The sequence below is a fragment of the Saccopteryx leptura genome, chromosome 1, assembly GCF_036850995.1.
Source record: "Saccopteryx leptura isolate mSacLep1 chromosome 1, mSacLep1_pri_phased_curated, whole genome shotgun sequence".
In the NCBI taxonomy this organism is placed as follows: Eukaryota; Metazoa; Chordata; class Mammalia; order Chiroptera; family Emballonuridae; genus Saccopteryx; species Saccopteryx leptura.
The window spans coordinates 190,925,400-190,942,006 of record NC_089503.1 but is presented as its reverse complement, the minus strand read 5'-3'; the positions used below and the strand labels follow the sequence as shown (position 1 = coordinate 190,942,006).

Sequence of the window (16,607 nt, the reverse complement as noted above, 5' to 3'; positions counted from 1 at the left end):
GCCGGGAATCAAACCCGGGACTCCTGCATGCCAGGCCTACGCTCTACCACTGAGCCAACTGGCCAGGGCCAAAATGTGCTTTTGATTCCATTAAATTCCATCTTTGAGTTCCCAACTTACTTATATTTCCTTTGTTCTACATGACAAGGGCTTCATAGCTTCCTGTTCTGTCTTGTGAGTGATGAAAAAAGCTTATAAACGTCCACAGGCAAAGACATTCATATGTTCTTGCCCATCATTCCTTGTTTTATATATATATAAATATATATATATTATATATGTTATATATATATATATAACAAATATATATAAACAAGAGACAGGAAAAGGCAATAAATGTCCCAAAAGTAGCATGAATGGTGAAATATCATGTATTAATGACATCTGTTAGAGCAGTGGTCCCCAACCCCTGGGCCGCAGACTGGTACCATTCATTCCATGGGCCATTTGGTACTGGTCTGCAGAGAAAGAATAAGTAACTTACATTATTTCCATTTCATTTATATTTAAGTCTGAACAATGTTTTATTTTTTAAAAATGACCAGATTCCCTCTGTTACATTCATCTAAGACTCACTCTTGATGCTTGTCTCGGTCACGTGATACATTTATCTGTCCCACCCTAAAGGCCGGTCCGTGAAAATCTTTTCTGACATTAAACTGGTCCATGACCCAAAAATGGTTGGGGACCAATTTGTTAGAGTATTATTTTTTAATATTGGATCTCTTATATCATGTTTAACAAGGTTGACTCTTGCCTGACCAGGTGGTGATACAGTGGATAGAGAGTCGAACTGGGATGCAGAGGACCCAGGTTTGAGACCCCGAGGTCCCCAACTTGGAAGCGGGCTCATCTGGTTTGAGCCAAGGTCGCTGGCTCAAGCAAGGGGTTACTCGATCTGTTGAAGGCCTGCAGTCACGGCACATATGAGAAAGCAGTCATGAACAACTAAGGTGTTGCAACACGCAACGAAAATCTAATGATTGATGCTTCTCATCTCTCAGTTCCTGTCTGTCTGTTCCTATTTATCCCTTTCTCTGACTCTCTCTCTCTGTCTCTGTAAAACAAACAAACAAACAAAAAAACAAGGTTGACTCTTTCTACCTATAAGGCTCCCAATATTTAAAATACATTGATGTTCACATAGATAATATATTTTCTTGGTAGTGCATGTTTCTAAATGTCATTTTAAACCTAAAACAATAATTTAAATGTCACAGAACTTCTTGAAATGGAGTGGGAATGAGGAAGGGTTGAAACTAAAATAAAAGAGTAAATACAGCATAGACTCTTGAATCCCTCTGTAGGGAATGCCATGAATAAAACTGGCCAGAGTCTTGGCCTTGATCACAATGAGTATGGATTCTATCCAAGGCTCTGTTGAATGTACTGCATTGGTAAAGTCATTTTACTACCTTTCTGTCAACATTTAGTGGTGACATGGAGCTGAAGTTACTAATAATGAAAATTTACAGGAGATTTATGAAATGATTTCAGAGATATCTCTTAGAGGTCCTTAGATTTCTAAAGGCACCATTGTCAAGAGTTCTAATCAAAAGGCACTTGTGTACTATCAATTACCTTTTATAGGGGTGTCTGTCCTTGCCCCTGAGAAAACACTGACTTATATTGTTTGTCACTTCTAGTAATACAGAGTACAATTTTATTGGTGTTTACTAAGACCAGAGCTAGGTTGGTCAGCTATAGTATACTGCAATTCCATTCTTTTGTTTCACTCCACTGTCTGGAGCACCTTTCCAGAGGGAACACTCCATGTGCATTGAAACAATCAATACATATGTCCTTGAGCTTTTCAAAAGGTCAGGGGCCCAAGGAAAGAAACAAAACAGATAAAATCAAATATTTTCTTTGGAACCCTTAAGCATTTGTAAAAAAGATTAAACAATAACTTTTTAAAAAAGAAAACAGTGCTATTTATGTTTTAATAGAGACAGGAATATAAATCAACAGTTACAATATAGAACACCTATCCCTGAAGAGCTTTGTAGCTATGCTGCTCTCTTAACTGAACAAGTGTGTAATAGTCAGTTTCTGGTCATCATTCTAGGGCAGACTTTCTCAACCTCGGTGCTGCTGACACTTTAGATGTCAATAATTGTATAGGTACTGTGGGGGGTCGTCCTGTATACTGTAGGATGTTTAGTAGCATCCCTGGCTTCTACCTACCACACACTAGTAATGGCCCTTCTCTCCTCCCCAATGTGACACCAAAAATGTTCCCCAAACATTCCCAAATGTTCTTCAGGGAGAGATTTAACAATAAATCTAGAAAAAAATGTCATAACAGTACATAAAGAGAGGTTTCACTAGGTTGGGAAGCTGCATCATAACTCATTAAATGTAGTGTGAAGAATTTATTTAGGGACTAAACTAAGAGGACTCTTCAACCAAGGAACACTGAAGAAGCCACACCAAGAATGGTAGGAAAAGTGGAAACGCGGAAACGCAGAGAGGGCTGCCCAGCTCCTCGGAGAGAATGGCAGCAGGGAGAGACTCGCGTGGCGGGAAGTGAGTTTAGCAGAGGGGAAAGGGTCCTGAGCCCCAGGAACAAAGCCTCAACCTGCAGCCCCAAAGCCCAGAAGAGGCGTAAGGACAGTATTTAGCTGGAAACAAGTCAGGATACTGTTTATGAGAGAGTCTGATTTCTCAAACCCAGGATCCTTCTTAAAGGGACTGCGCAGAACATCTCTCTCAAAACCACACACCTGGGGCTCCTGGGGACGGGGGGAGAGAGGAGAGGACCAGAGTAACAGGAAGAGAGTGTAATCTAGGAGGCATAGGGAGAAACATTTTGGGAGATAGCCACCCTAACCCTTGGGACGAGTCACTCCCCAAAGCTGAAGGGAATATTTCCCCCGGAAACAGCAATACCAGCAAAGGGAAGCAGGAGAGCAGCCAAACAAGCTCCCCCGTGGCATTCAGAGCAGAAACACATAGAAGGAGGGAGCTTTTGGGTCTACAGTAGTGAGTCTTAGGGTCCGAGCTGCAATGCCCCCACCCACGCAGCTGAGGGCGCACTGGAGAGCGGGCAGCAGCAGGAGACAAAAGTGCGGTTCTGTTGACAGGGGCGGAAGCCGGCTGGCCACCACTGGGCTCAGGTGTGAGCTCAATCTTGCCCGGCTGGGGAAAAGGGGGCGTGCAAAAGCAGTCAAGCTCAGCTGCCGGCAGCCTGTAATCCAGCCTCTGGGAGAAGGCCGGGAACCCCGGAAAGGGTGGAGACCAGCCCCGGAGCAAGGGCAGAGGAGCACAGCCTTGCCCCGCCCGTGCAACCAAGGCTTGTGGTCTGACTTGGTAGCCAGCTCCTCCCGAAGGGGTGGAGCCAAAAGCCCAGAAGAGGCGGAGTTCTGCTACGGAGCTGAGCTTGGGCACGCAGCCCTGCCTGGCGGTAGAGCCAAGGCTAGCAGCTGTTCCTTGAGTGGGATCCTCCTGCAAGGGCAGGGCGAAAGCTCGGAAACAGGTGGAGACCCACAGCTGAGCAAAGGTGCTTGCCAGTGCCCTCAGGACCGAGTATAACGTCACACATGGGGGCGGGGCAAAGGCCAAAGCCACCAACCCTTGTGCACCCGAGCACATGATCACAGCCACTCCTGTGAAGAGAAAATGCGGAGGCAGAGAAATACAACACAAATAAACCAAGAGAAATCCCCAGAAAAGGACCTAAGTGAATCAGATATAACCAAATTACCAGATGCAGAGTTTAAAATAATGATTGTTAGGATGCTCAAAGATATTAGAACAACCATAGATGGCCATTACGAAAACCTAAATAAAGAGATAACAAATATAAAAAAGGACATTGAAATAATAATAAAAAAATCAGTCAGAAATAACAAATACAATATCTGAAATAAAGAATACAATGGAAGGAATTAAAAGCAGGATGGATGAAGCAGAGAACCGAATCAGCGAGTTAGAGGACATGATAAATAAAGGCACAGAAGCAGAGTAGAAAAAAGAAAGGAGACTCAAAAAGTCTGAGGAAACTCTAAGAGAGCTCTGTGACAACATGAAGAGAAATAACATCCGCATCATAGGTGTTCCTGAAGAAGAAGAGAAAGAACAAGGGATAGAGACTTTGTTCAAACATATCATAGCAGAAAACTTCCCCCAATTAAGGCAGGAAAACATTTCACATGTTCAGGAAGCACAGAGAACTCCATTAAGGAGAAACCCAAAGAAACCAACACCAAGACACATCATAATTAAAATACCAAAGATAAATGATAAAGAGAAAATATTACAAGCTGCTAGAGAAAAAAAGACTATCACCTACAAAGGAGCCCCCATAAGGATGACTTCTGACTTCTCAACAGAAACACTTGAGGCCAGAAGGGAATGGCAAGAAATATTCAAAGTAATGCAGAACAAGAACCTACAACCAAGACTACTTTATCCAGCAAGGCTATCATTTAAAATTGAAGGAGAAATAAAAAGCTTTACAGACAAAAAAAAACTCATGGATTTCACTGCAACCAAACCAAGGCTGCAAGAAATGCTAAGGGACCTGTTGTAAACAGATCAAAGGAAAAAAAGAATATAGCAAAAGAGGAATACAGTTTTAAAGAAAAAAAATAAACAATTGCAATAAACAATTACATATCAGTAATAACCTTAAATGTTAATGGATTAAGTGATCCGATCAAGAGACATAGGGTAGCTGCGTGGATAAGAAAACAGGACCCATACATATGCTGTCTACAAGAGACACACCTTAAATCAAAAGATGCACACAGACTGAAGATAAAAGGATGGAAAAAAATATTTCACGCAAATGGAAATGAAAAAAAAGCTGGGGTAGCAATACTTATATCAGACAAAATGGACTTTAAAACAAAGACCATAGTTAGAGATAAAGAAGGTCACTACATAATGATAAAGGGAGCAATCCAAAAAGAAGATATAAGCATTATAAATATCTACGCACCTAATATAGGAGCACCTAAATATATAAAGCAGACTTTGATGGACTTAAAGGGCGAGATCAACAGCAATACTATAATAATAGGGGATTTCAATACCCCATTAACATCATTAGATAGATCCTCAAGAAAGAAAATTAACAAAGAAACAGCAGACTTAAAGGACATATTAGATCAACTTGATTTAATAGATATCTTCAGAATCTTTCACCCTAAAACAGCAGAATATACATTCTTTTCAAGTGCTCATGGTACATTCTCTAGAATAGACCACATATTAGGGTACAAAAGCTGGCTCAACAAATTTAAGAAGATTGAAATTATATCGAGCACTTTCTCTGATCACAATGGCATTAAACTAGAAATCAACCACAATAGAAAAATTGAAAAACATTCAAACACTTGGAAACTAAATAGCATATTATTAAACAATGAATGGGTTAACATTGAGATCAAAGAAGAAATTTAAAAATTCCTAGAAACAAACGATAATGAGCATACATCAACTCAAAATTTATGGGACACAGCAAAAGCAGTCCTGAGAGGGAAGTTCATAGCATTACAGGCATACCTCAAGAAGCTAGAAAAAGCTCAAATAAACAACTTAACCCTGCATCCAAAAGAAATAGAAAAAGAACAGCAAGTAAAGCCTAGAGCTAGTAGAAGGAAGGAAATAATAAAGAATGAGCAGAAATAAATGACATAGAGGCTAAAGAAACAATACAGAGGATCAATGAAACTAGGAGCTGGTTCTTTGAAAAGGTAAACAAGATCGATGAACCTTTAACGAGACTCACCAAGAAAAAAAGAGAGAGTACTCAAATAAATAAAATTAGAAATGAGAGTGGAGAAATAACAACTGACACAACAGAAATACAAAATATTGTAAGAAAATACTATGAAAAACTGTACGCCAAAAAACTAGACAACCTAGATGAAATGGACAAATTCCTTGAATCATATAATCTTCCAAAAATCAATCTGGAAGAATCAGAAAACCTAAACAGACCAATTACAACAAATGAGATTGAAACAGCTATCAAAAAACTCCCAAAAAAGAAAAATCCTGGGCGTGATGGCTTCACAAGTGAATTCTACCAAATATTCAAAGAAGAACTAACTCCTATCCTTCTCAAGCTATTTCAAAAAATTCAAGAGGAAGGAAGACTTCCAAACTCCTTTTATGTGGCGAGCATAATTCTGATTCCAAAACCAGGCAAAGACAACACAAAAAAAGAAAATTATAGGCCAATATCACTGATGAACTTAGATGCAAAAATCCTCAACAAAATAGTAGCAAACCGGATCCAGCAATATATGGAAAAAATCATACCCCATGATCAAGTGGGATTTATTCTTGGTAGGCAAGGCTTGTACAATATTCGCAAATCAATCAATGTGATTCATCACATAAACCAAAAGAAGGAGAAAAACCATATGATAATTTCAATAGATGCAGAAAAAGCATTTGATAAAGTCCAGCACCCATTCATGATCAAAACTCTCAGCAAAGTGGGAATACAGGGAACATACCTCAACATGATAAAGGCCATCTACGACAAACCCACAGCCAACATCATACTCAATGGGCAAAAATTAAAAGCAATCCCCTTAAGATCAGGAACAAGGCAGGGGTGCCCCCTTTCACCACTCTTATTCAACATAGGTCTGGAAGTCCTAGCCACAGCAATCAGACAAGAAAAAGAAATAAAAGGCATCTAAATTGGAAAAGAAGAAGTAAAACTATCATTATTTGCAGATGACATGATATTGTATATAGAAAACCCTAAAGTCTCAGTCAAAAAAACTACTAGACCTGATAAATGAATTTGGCAAGGTGGCAGGATATAAAATCAATACTCAGAAATCAGAGGCATTTTTATACACTAATAATGAACTGTCAGAAAGAGAAATCAAGGAATCAATCCCCTTTACCATTGCAACCAAAAAAATAAAGTACCTAGGAATAAATCTAACCAAGGAGATTAAAGACTTGTACTCGGAAATTTATAAAACATTGATAAAAGAAATCAGTGAAGATACGAATAAGTGGAGGCATATACCGTGCTCATGGTTAGGAAGAATAAACATCATTAAAATGTCTATATTACCCAAAGCAATTTATAAATTCAATGCAGTACCGATTAAAATACCAATGACTTACTTCAAAGATATAGACCACACATTCCAAAAATTTATATGGAACCAAAAGAGAACACGAATAGCCTCAGCAATCTTGAAAAGGAAGAATAAAGCGGGAGGTATCACACTTCCGGATATCAAGTTATATTATAAGGCCATTGTACTCAAAACAGCATGGTACTGGCATAAGAACAGGCACATAGATCAATGGAACAGAACAGAGAACCCAGAAATAAACCCACAGCTCTATGGACAACTGATATTTGACAAAGGAGGTAAGACAATACAATGGAGTAAAGACAGCCTCTTCAACAAATGGTGTTGGGAAAACTGGACAGCTACCTGCAAAAAAATGAAACTAGACCACCAACTTACACCACTCACAAAAATAAACTCAAAATGGATAAAAGAAATGAATGTAAGCCGTGAAACCATAAGCATCTTAGAAGAAAATATAGGCAGTAAGCTCTCTGACATCTCTCACAGCAATATATTTGCTGATTTGTCTCCACAGGCAAGTGAAATAAAAGACAGGATAAACAAATGGGACTTTATCAAACTAAAAAGCTTCTGCACAGCTAAAGACAATAAGAACAGAATAAAAAGACAAACTACACAATGGGAGAATATATTTGACATTGCATCTGATTAATAACCAAAATTTATAAAGAACTTGTAAAACTTAATTCCAGGAAGACAAACAATCCAATCCAAAAATGGGCAAAAGAAATGAATAGACACTTCTCCAAAGAGGTTGATCAAGCTACCCAATAGGCATATGAAAAAATGGTCAACATCACTAATGATTAGAGAAATGCAAATTAAAACCAAAATGAGATATCACCTCACACCAGTCAGAATGGCGCTCATCAACAAAACAACAGAATAAGTGCTGGCAAGGATGTGGAGAAAAGGGAACCCTCCTGCACTGCTGGTGGGAATGCAGACTGGTGCAGCCACCTTGGAAAACAGTATGGAGATTCCTCAAGAAATTAAAAATCGAACTGCCTTTTGACCCAGCTATACCACTGTTAGGAATATACCTAAGAACACCATAGCACTGTTTGAAAAGAAGAAATGCACCCCCATGTTTATGGCAGCATTGTTCACAATAGCAAAGATTTGGAAACAGCCCAAGTGTCCATCAGAGGACGAGTGGATTAAAAAGCTTTGGTATATATATACTATGGAATACTACTCAGCCATAAGAAATGATGACATAGGATCTTTTACAACAACATGGATGGGCCTTGATAACATTATACTGAGTGAAAGAAGTAAATCAGAAAAAACTAAGAACTATATGATTCCATACATAAGTAGGACATAAAGATGAGACTCAGAGACATGAACAACAGTGTTGGGGATACAGGGTGGGGAGAGGAGAGGGAGGGTGTTGGGGGAGGGGAGGGGCACAAAGATCATGGCTTTTCAGCATTTGCCATATTCCCCCCTTAATCTATAGATAGACAGCAAATATTTACTTATGTTGTTTCCACTATAAAGACTGCTGTCTTAGGGACAAATGCTGATAAACTATTTCAGCAGTTCCTCCTTCTTCAAAGACTTATATGTCAACATAGAGCTCCATGTTTCATAGGACATACTCAAGCTCACTCCATGCTCCCTGGAGCTTTAGCACAAGGGAATGCCCCCCCCCCCTTTTTTTGTAGTATTTTTTCTTTTATTTACTTATTTTTTGTATTTTTCTGAAGATGGAAATGGGGACGCAGTCAGACAGACTCCTGCATGCGCCTGACTGGGATCCACCTGGCATGCCTACCAGGTGGGAATGCTCTGCCCATCTGAGGTGTTGCTCTGTTACAACCAGAGCCATTCTAGCGACTGGGGCGGAGGCCATGGGGCCATCCTCAGTGCCTGGATGGCTTTGCTCCGGTGGAGCCTTGGCTGCAGGCGGGAAGAGAGAGATGGAGAGAAAGGAGAGGGGGAGGGGTGGAGAAGTAGATGGGCGCTTCTCCTGTATGCTCTCGCCAGGAATTGAACCCGGGAATCCTGCACACCAGGCCAATGACTCCTACGGGTCTACCATATCATGCTTTTTACTTAAAAAAAAATTTTACATTTCTTTTGAATGCTGATGAACAGGAGACACCAAATCTTTTTTGCCTGCAAACTACTACCTTCTTTATTAGATCTAGCTAATAACACTGTTTTGTCTTTTTCCAAATAGCTCCAGATATATGGAAAAGATTTATATAGACGAATGGGGATCCTCAAACCCCTCAGCGAGATCTTCTGAGAATGGCTTTTAAGATACCTAGAGGCAGAAAAAGCCCAATAGAGATCAGGGGAACTACCAGCTTTTAAGATACACCCTTAAAGGCTCCAACGCCCCAAAGGGGTCTCATAGGATGCCATCTAGGTCCTGCTTCAATAGTGGAAAGGAAGGTCATTGAGCTAAAGCCTGCCAGGCTTACATGCCTCTGCTGTGAGGAAACAGGGACACTGGAAGGTAAGCTTCCCCCTCGCTCCTCTAAGGAAGGGTTAAGTCTCTTCCAGCCCTGCTCCAGCCACCTAAGACCTAACCTTGCCCAGAAAGCTGGGGTTTGCCACTGAAGGCTGAAGGTGCCCAGGGCCGTCGGCCCCATCTACGACACTGTGGACGAGCCTAGGGTATTTCTTCCAAGAAGCAGGTAAACTGATCTCATTTGCACAAGGGCCACTTAACTATGTCTCACCTTAATAGTCAGGTTTTTTATTCTTCCCTCAAAGATCTCTGTTGTGGGTGTTGATAGTCCTATTTTCTGCTGCTTTGCTTAATATATAGTGTTTCCTTTATCCCTCCTACCTCAATGCCCCACTCATATTTCAGGCTGGGATCTACTCCTAATTTAGAGCTCTCTTTCCTCATTTTGCCAACCTGTATTACGAATTTACCTTTGCCACCCAGCTTAGTGTATCCCAAGGTTCTCTTTACCATGCCACAGTCACAGAGCTCCAGGGAAAAGCAACCTGGTCTCAACTCTCCAGGCAGAGGAGAACAGAAGCTCCATATCCATGCATGCTGCAAATGGCTTTTTCCAGTCTACCTGAATCATTACCAGCTAGAAGCAGTGGTCATTGGGACTTGGACATGAGCTGCAAAGTATAGAATGGTGACAACAGTCTATGGCCATACCACCCTGAACGCGCCCGATCTCATCTGATCTCGGAAGCTAAGCAGGGTTGGGCCTGGTTAGTACTTGGATGGGAGAATGGTGACAACAATTCCAGTGCCATGCAGACTTTTCCTGTGTGGAACTTTCCTGGACTCCTGTTCCCTGTGACAGCTCCTAACAGACTGAACTGTGGTTGGGTTGCATTTTTCAGGGATTTGGCATGGTGATGGGGCCAACTTGGACTTGGTGAACATGTTAAGGACACTACTCTTTTATGGATTCTTGCTGTATTGGCCAAGAGTTTGCTTAAAGGCTTTTAATCACTGTAAAAAAAAAATAGAGGACTGGATGAAGAAGATGGGGCACATATACACCATGGTATACTATTCAGCTACGAGAAATGATGACATCGGATTGCTTACAGCGGAGTGGTGGGGTCTTGGTAGCATTGTGCGGGGTGAAATAAGCGAATCAAAAAAAACCCAGAAACTGCAGGATTCAATACATTGGTGGGACATAAAAGCGAGACTAAGAGGCATGGACAGGAGTGTGGTGGTTACGGGGGGTGGGGGGAAGAAGGAGGGAGAGGGGGAGGAGGAGGGTTACAGAGAGAACTGGATGGAGGGGGGCGGAGGACGATCTTTCTTCGGGTGATGGGTATGCAACACAACTAAATGACAAGATAACCTGGAAATGTTTTCTTTGAATGTATGTACCCTGATTTATTGATGTCACCCCATTAAAATAAAAATTTATTTATAAAAAAAAAAGAATTTATTTAACCAACACATTGATAATCCTTTAGATATTTTTTCTGTATTTCAGTTTACATGCAGAGTGTCAATAAAAAAATCTTACTCATACATCATTTCAATACATGTCATTTTACCTTTAACATAAATTGCTGGGACAAACGCTCTGTGTGTTTGTAACTTTAATAGGCATTTCTAAACAGCCTTCTTTAGAGGTTGTACCAATTTATATTCTCAGTAACTATTCTTGCCAGCATAACATTTGGATTTTTGTCAATCTCATGGGTTAAAAATGGTGTTTCACTGTTCTTTGAATTTTCATTCCCACATTAGGAGAGAGGTTAAGTAACTTTTCATTTGTTTAAATCTATTTTGATATACCCTTTTATGAAATGTTTTTTCATCTTTATATAAATTGATTTTTAGTAGCTCTGTGTAGTATACCTTTTGTAATATGTGTTTCAGTTACTTTTTTAAACTTTTTAAAATTGATTTATAAAAAGAGAAGAAGGAAGAGAAAGAGGGAGAGAAACACCGATTTGTTGTTCCACTTATTTATGCACTCATTGGTTGATTCTTGTATGTTCCCTGACTGGGGATCGAACCTTCAACTTTGGTGTATCAGGATGACACTCTAACTAACTGAGTTACCCAGCCAAGGCTGCAATTATTATTATTTTTTATCCAGTTCATTGTCATTTAATTTGTGTATGGGACAGAACAGGAAGTTTAGCAAAAAGACTCAGGTACATATAGATATTTAGAAAGAATTATGGTGGCATTTTGAATAAGTGAGGAAGTACAGGTTATACAATAAATGACACTAGGACAATTGGAAACCCATCTGTAATATATGGAGTTGAGTCCGTGGTTCACGTTCCACCAGTACAAATTCCCCATGGACCCGAGATTTAATAAAAGGGAAAAGTATCAGAAAAAGTCACAGAGAAAGTATTTTTTAATAATCTAGGTTTGGAAAAGTCCTTCCCAAGTATGACACACACAAAAAGGCCATACTGAGTTGAAGTATGTTTATTTTTGAATGACTTCCCTTTTGCACTCTTTTCTCCTACCATGACTTCTGAAATAGTTCCAAGATCAAAATAGACATATCAGCAAGGCCTCAACCCCTTGAGCACAAGCCCAAAGTGACCTTATGATAATGATGCTGATGCAATGGGAGTTGACAACTCTGCCAGGAGCAGCCCAGAGTTGTGGATGTCTATGGGTTTGGGGGTCAGGCAGACCTAGCGTTACAGCCACTAAGAGTCTGTGACCGTGAGCCATTGACATGAGTGCTCCAAGCCTTAGCCTTCTCCACTTTCTCGGGAATCTCAGTGAAATTAGACCTGCTTGGTGGGGCTCTAAGTGGTCTTCACTTCCCTACTCTCTCTTCTCCCTGTAGCGTTGGGTTCTGTACAAACTTCCTTCTAGCTCCCATATCACCTCCAATACCATACTTATTGGGCAGGAAATGTCATGATTTCTCACCTTAAGATTGCTTGGCAGTACCCTCATGCTGACGTTAGGGATGGTGTTGCGGGTAGGACTATGGTTACTTGTCTTTTCTCTGGAGAGAAGAGCAGCAAGTCCCTGGATAGTTCTCAAGGCTTTCCTGGCTCTCAGTCTGGGACCATGAAGGACTTTTCTAGAATGAAGGGCTAGGGCAAGGGCTCTGCCTAAAAGCTGTCATCTTCCTGAACTCATTTTTGATTGCTGTCATAGCAAATGACCACAAATGGAGTGGCTTAAATCAACAGGAAGGTATTATCTTACAGTTCTGTAGAAGTTTGACAGGGGCCTCAGCAGGCTAAAACCAAGGTGTGCACAGTAATGTGTTCCCTTTTGGAGGCTCTAGGAGAGAATGTAATTTCTTGCTGTTTCCAGTTTCTAGAGGGTACTCATGTTCATTGGCTGAGGGCTCCTTGCCCGCACCTTGTCACCTTGAGAGCTAGCTAAGATGCATCTCTCTGACAATGCTTTATATACTCACATCATCCTCTGGCCATGGCCAAGAAAGCTTCTCCTTTATGGACTCATATATTTATACTGGGTCTGCCTGAATTATTAGGGACAATCTTCCCATGTCAAGATCCTGAACTCAACCACCACTGCGAAGTCCCTTTTGCCATTAGGTGAACATAGACACAAGTTCTAGAAATTAGGATGCAGTCATCCTGAGGAGCACATTATTTTGCCTGTTACATCTCTCTGACATGATTCTAGGTGCTGGGCAAATCATTAAAACTCATATTTTATAAGAGTGTCATCACAATAAATACAACAGATAGGTAGTTTGGTGTGATTCTTTCGTCCAAATTAAAGCACTTCTTATAATCAGCACATGAGTTTAATATGTTGGTTTCTGCAGAAATCAAAGCAACTCAATCTGCTCTCCATCTTTATCACTAATCCAGCAAGCATTTAAATCCATGTTCTCCCTGGCTTTCTTGGCCATCCAGGCAAGCAATCTGAAGGGCCCTGGGTGCAGCTGCTCAGGCAATCATCAATGCCATGGCCGGGATCACATTACCCAGGCCTTCTTCCCTAACTTGGCTTTCTCCCAAGAAGTACTTTGACTTAAATGTTCTATTACTGATCTACCGGGCACTCTCTGACCCCTATCTGTCTTTGAGGCAATTCCAAATCTTAGTGCTGACACGGAAGCCCCTTTAAGAGCATCTAATGGACAGATGCACATTGTTCTTTCTTTCATGGCTTTAAAAAAAAAATCTGAGCTCCAGTGAAAGTCTCTCAATATTGACACGCAGGAAAAAAATAATGGGATGTGGATGTTGCCAGGTTAAAAATTGCACTTCTGAACTGCTTTTCTGGGCAGATGAAGAGATGGCCAGAGTACGCGGGTTAGAGAGAAACATGAGCCCCTACGATGGGGTCAGTTATCTTGTTACCTTTCAACCCTATTCGCTGATGTTCCACTAGCTAAGCCAGGGGTCCCCAAACTACGGCCCACAGGCCACATGTGGCCCCCTGAGGCCATTTATCCGGCCCCCGCCGCACTTCCGGAAGGGGCACCTCTTTCATTGGTGGTCAGTGAGAGGAGCATAGTTCCCATTGAAATATTGGTCAGTTTGTTGATTGAAATTTACTTGTTCTTTTATTTTAAATATTGTATTTGTTCCCGTTTTGTTTTTTACTTTAAAATAAGATATGTGCAGTGTGCATAGGGATTTGTTCATAGTTTTTTTTTATAGTCCGGCCCTCCAACAGTCTGAGGAACAGTGAACTGGCCCCCTGTGTAAAAAGTTTGGGGACCCCTGAGCTAAGCAATACTTACTAATAGCAGTCCTCAAAGCCCGGACTGGTGAGATGGAGACACGGCTGAGAGTCAAGGAAGGGAAACAGAAAGGGACCTGGTGAACAGGAGACAGGAATGCAGTCTGCTTTGCAGAGAGGGTACACGTTCAATGTTACTCATTTGTATCCACATCATGTTGATTAATCTTTGTCGAAGTCTGTCGGCATTTTCTTCCATTTGTCTCTGTAACCCAGATTTAAAACGCCATTCGTTTTTATTCAAGAAAGCAAAATTTAATCTAGATACGTTTAACAAGATGCACAGTTGTTTATCTTCATATATCACTCCCTATTTGTAACTTGAAACCATCTTTAGGTCTCACTGAGAGTCTTTAAAATAATATTGCATAGAGATAATTGAGGCAATTTTTTTGTCATTAAAGAAAATTAGAATTGGTTTAAGTGTCTTGGCTTCTGGACCAACTTCTTAGTGTATACTCAGATTTGAAAGAAAATACCTTGCTTAAGACAAAGGGAACAGGGGAGAAAATTAAAATGTTTCATAATGCCATTTCTCCTGTTGATAATGGAAAGTGTTTGGAATGTATGTGTTGGTGGGTTTGTGAGATCTGTATAGAAGGAGAGAAAGAAGAGAGGAAGGTATAGCAGTCGAGGAAGTGAGGGAGAAATGGAGATCACCAAATTGTCATTTATTTGATATCTAGTGTATGTATGACTGGAATAAAATGCTCATCCTGATCACGCAGATGTGATACCGCTATCCCTGCCTCATAGATAAGCAAACTCAGCTTTAATCACGTGTCCAAGATCACACAACCACTAAGATGAGGAGGGAAAGTCAAGTCCAAAGGTGTCTGAATTCTAAGTCTTTGCTTATTCCACCACTCAATGTGTAGAATTACCAAAATCATCCACACACATTTTCTGGTTTCTTACAACCAGAGCAATATGAAATTATAGAAAGAAAAAAGTTAATGTAGAAAACCCCCAAAATAATTTTCAGAACATACAGAGAATTTAGGTACTAGCTAACCGAGTACTTATAACAGCTAATTTTCATGGTATGTGCCTGGTACAGTGCTAACATCTTTTACATAACATCATCTCATTCGGTCCCTACAGGGACCTGTAGAAGTATGGTAAGGTTCTTATTTCTGGGTTATATTTGAGGAAACACAGCTCACAGAAGTTTGAACTCTGTTTAAATATGTGAATATCAAATTTTACTCAGAAGGATACAAAGGACACAACTGCCTTTAAAATTTTTAAAATTAATTCTAGAGGGAGAGGAAGAATGAGAGAGAGAGAGAGAGAGAGAGAGACAGGAACATAGTTCTAGATCTGTTCCTGTATGTGCCCTGACCACGGATTGAACTGGCAACTTCAGTGCTTTGGGACGATGTTCTAAGCAACCAAACTATCTGGCCAGGACCAATTGCCTTTTAAATAATGAAATTACATATGAAAATTTGAAATTTCGGATTGGATTTTACTATGTGGATTTAGTGAATAGGCACTTGGTAGTATTTGCTAAATTAATACATTTGAAACCCTCAATAACAGTCACTCTCACTGGCCATTCACCCCTTTCTTTACTCAATGTCTCCAATCCCTAATATTTCACAAACATCACTGGCCACAAGGAGAAAGTGGCTTCCAGATTGAAAACAAACTATTTTAGAAATGGCATATACTTTTTTTTCCCCCTGGATAAATCTAAAAGCCATAAAACCACTACCTTGTTAATTAAATAATTAAGTCATTAGTACCAAGGCCATCATCCTCTTCATTCAGTGAGTTGCTGAGACCAGTGTGAGTTGAAAGTGTGTGTCACTTGCCTCCTCCACATGTCCTCAGTGTCAGGCTCTCAGTCCCAGCATCAGTGGGGGCCTTGGCAGAACCTTAGAATAACCCTTTAGACCCAAGTAGAGCTTTGGATTTAGCACAGGCATTGCTGAAAGCCACATCAAGGGGAATCATTCAACCTGGAGTGTTTTCCTTCTCTGTCACCTGCATCCCAGTGGAAGGGCCCCTGGTTTTCTTGAAGGGAGCACTTGGATGACTTCCCGTGTTCATCAGCCAAAGTGGTCCTGAGATGAAACAGGATCCAAACTGTTTGGATTCAGTTTCTTTTCTTATCTGACCACTTCTGATGATGACATGAAACTTTTAGCCTTAGTTCAGTAGGTATGTGAGGGTGTTGGGGAAAATTGTTTTCTGAGGGCTTTCTAGTGAGGTGGGCGAGGTCTTACAATGTTGTGATCCAGTGACGGTACAGTAATCTATCTTGATTGATTCGTTTCAAACACTGGATAGACTTCTCTTTTTAATTTTTCAAATTTTTCATTTTATTTCTTTTTTAAGGATTTTATTTA

General features: G+C 40.5%; 1 protein-coding gene across 2 annotated transcripts in view; it reads right to left on the bottom strand.

Moving 5' to 3' along the window:
• The window catches only part of GREM2 (gremlin 2, DAN family BMP antagonist), a 157,042-nt gene that overhangs the window by 29,825 nt on the left and 110,610 nt on the right, over window positions 1-16,607 (bottom strand). The window contains exon 2 of one of the 2 annotated variants that reach the window (XM_066383560.1): window positions 14,252-14,455. The exons of the other annotated variant lie outside the window; for it this stretch is intronic. The gene's annotated coding sequence lies outside the window, so the exon portion shown is untranslated. The remainder of the gene's footprint in view (window positions 1-14,251; window positions 14,456-16,607) is intronic. 2 annotated transcript variants of the gene reach the window in all.